This window comes from Plecotus auritus (assembly GCF_963455305.1).
Source record: "Plecotus auritus genome assembly, chromosome: 3".
In the NCBI taxonomy this organism is placed as follows: Eukaryota; Metazoa; Chordata; class Mammalia; order Chiroptera; family Vespertilionidae; genus Plecotus; species Plecotus auritus.
The window spans coordinates 90,934,161-90,936,892 of NC_137772.1; the positions used below are offsets into that span (position 1 = coordinate 90,934,161).

A 2,732-nucleotide genomic window follows, 5' to 3' on the forward strand; every position below is an offset into this window, starting at 1 on the left:
CACCTCAGGACAGTTCTCATTTTTACATTCTTAGTATCCTTTGTCCAGAACAGGACCCCTTTTTGAGTCCGTATTTGAATAGAGTTCATAATCTAAAGTCATTTTTTTCTCCACAGTATGTTTTAAGCTGCAAAATGTCAAATGACTAAGTCAGTTATAAAGCATTTTTAGCATAATAAATGCCAATTTACAATAACTGTCAATAGACTTCTATGCAGAAGCCTAAAAGTTGCTACAGTAGCGGTCAGAACTAACATCTTCCCTATGCTCAGGCTTCGTTTATTAAATACTGTCATATATCCAGAAAAGAAACCTTATAGGGTCCTTCCAAAGCTGCATGATTTCCCAAATGAGTTTCCTCTGGTTGAGGAGCCTGTTCATTCCTTCAGTCCTTTTTCAGTCGTTTGGTTTTTGCAATATTTTCTTGGCGTTTTTGTTTTTCCTTTTGCTCCTTTCCCCTGGCCTCAATCACCTTGGCCAGTTTCCAGGACAGTACAGCACTTGCTAGAAACAATGGAGTAAGGGCCGGAATAACTTGTAAGGAAGCCGCATGGGTCCTCTGCAGCTAGTTCCACAGCACACTCAGCCCAGGCCTTTATGCCAAACATCTCTGTGGCGGTGAGAGGAAAAGGGGCTGACGCTGGAGCTGTGACCTCTAACTTTGTCCTGGGTTCGTGAGCCAATTACAACTTCAGATGGATGACCCCGGGTTGGTTGTCTTCTTTAGCTCTCCTACACACTTGGAGAGAAGGTTGAAATTCTATATGCTCCCGTGAGCCTCCCGCACTTTCAGGAATAAATGTTACCCTCTTTGCTTCCGTTGGGGGTTCGCGGGGCTGGGTCTCCACCAGCGCCGCCCCGACGCTGCAGCTGCCGGCACTCCACCGCCTCCGCACTGCCCCCTCTTCCTTGGGGTTCCCCTCGCGTTCTTCCCTCGTCCCCCCACCCGGTCCCTGGGGTCCCCCATTCACCGACCCGCTAGGCCTAGGCTAGTGCGGGCCCCGCGGGACTCGCGGAGCGGCCGTCCTGGGGAACAGGGGCGGGTCGGGGAGGGGGGGCAGCCACACCTCGCGCCACGGCTGCCAGGCGCCAGGACCGAACCCCCACCCCTCCCCACGCCAGCAGCCCACAGCCTCCCGCGCATCGTGCCCAGAACCTTGGACTGGGACCCCCAACTCCCAACTCACCCCAGAGTTAAACATTTTAAGTGAGCATTAAGTACATCCGCAATGTTGTAACTATCACCATCATCCATCTCCACAAGTCCTTTCACATCGCAAAACTGAAACTATTCCCTTCCCTCTTCCCCAGCCCCTGGCGACCACCATTCTGCTTCCTGTCTGTGGACTGGACTCCACGTGTGTACGTGTGTCTTCTTGTGACGGACTTTTCTCTCTTCTCATAATGTCCTCAAGGTTCATCCATGTTGCAGCATGTGACAGGGTTTCCTTCCTTCTTAAGAAGGAACAATATCTTATTGTATGTATATAGACTATATTTTTATTCATCATTTATCAGTGGATATCTGGGTTGCTTTCACTTTTTGGATCATATTTTAAAATATTTTTCCTCTACTTTTTTAAAAACAGGTTTAGGATTCCACACTAGACTTACAGAGCTGGTAAAAACTGGCAAATTGTTTCTCCTACATAACTTCCACTACACATTCACAAACAGTAAATGTATGTTGTTGTTGTTTTGTTTTTTAAACATCTTTTTTTAAATATATTTTTATTGATTTCAGAGAGGAAGAGAGAGGGACAGAGAGAGAGAAGCATCAATGATGAGAGAATCATTGATCGGCTGCCTCCTGCACGCCCCCTACTGGGGATGGAGCCTGTAACCTGGGCACTTGCCCGTGACAGGAATGGAACCCGGAACCCTTCAGTCCACAGGCCCATGCTCCATCCACTGAATCAAACCAGCCAGGGCTGTAAATGTATGTTTAATTCCTCCTCCCCTTTTTTTTAACGTTAACCAGAGTTTCTCTCTCTAGCTATGTCCTTTCCTCTTCTTGCTTTCTCCCTACTGAAATGGTGAAGCTATGTTCTTTGCCCCAGAGGAGGTATGGCAGTGAAAAACTTTTCTGGGGGTTTCTCTGGCTGTTCTAGTCCCATAGCCTAGGTGCTTAAGGAAATAGAACCAGATAGGACTCCAGGTATCTGGACAAACAGCTTCATGGACAGATATCACTAAAGACAGAGTGGTCACTCCCAGTACCCTCCTTCCCTCCTCTTCCTCTCTAACTATAGAAGCTTAATGCTACAGAACTACAGAACCCTTTGGGACCCCAAATTGACTGAAATTATATTTCTACCACCATGGTTGAATGAGATCTTGAAGTATAGATTAAGTTATATTTATTTTTAAAATATTTATATTGATTTCAGAGAGGAAGGGAGAGGGATAGAGAGATAGAAACATCAATAATGAGAAAGAATCATTGATGGGCTGCCTCCTGCACGTCCCACACTTGGGGATAGAGCCTACAACTCAGGCATGTGCCCTGACTGGGAATAGAACCATGACCTCCTGATTCTTGGGTCAATGCTCAACCACTGAGCAATGCCAGCTGGGCTATGTTATATTTCTTGATCACCTGAGCTGTAGACTGAGATCACTACTCCTATAAACAATGAATGCTTTAATTACAATGTATTCTGTACTGTGATTGGAGGACTGGTTTCTGTGATAGCCTATGACACAGATCTGACCCGGTCGGGGGAAGGGGA

The 2,732-nt window shown here is 46.6% G+C and overlaps 1 pseudogene across 1 annotated transcript; it reads right to left on the minus strand.

Annotated features, from left to right (window-relative positions):
- Positions 1–385: 385 nt before the first annotated feature.
- On the minus strand, positions 386–608 carry LOC308243859 (small integral membrane protein 15-like; annotated as a pseudogene). The gene has a single exon. The product of its transcript is annotated as a small integral membrane protein 15-like (transcript).
- Positions 609–2,732: the final 2,124 nt, after the last annotated feature.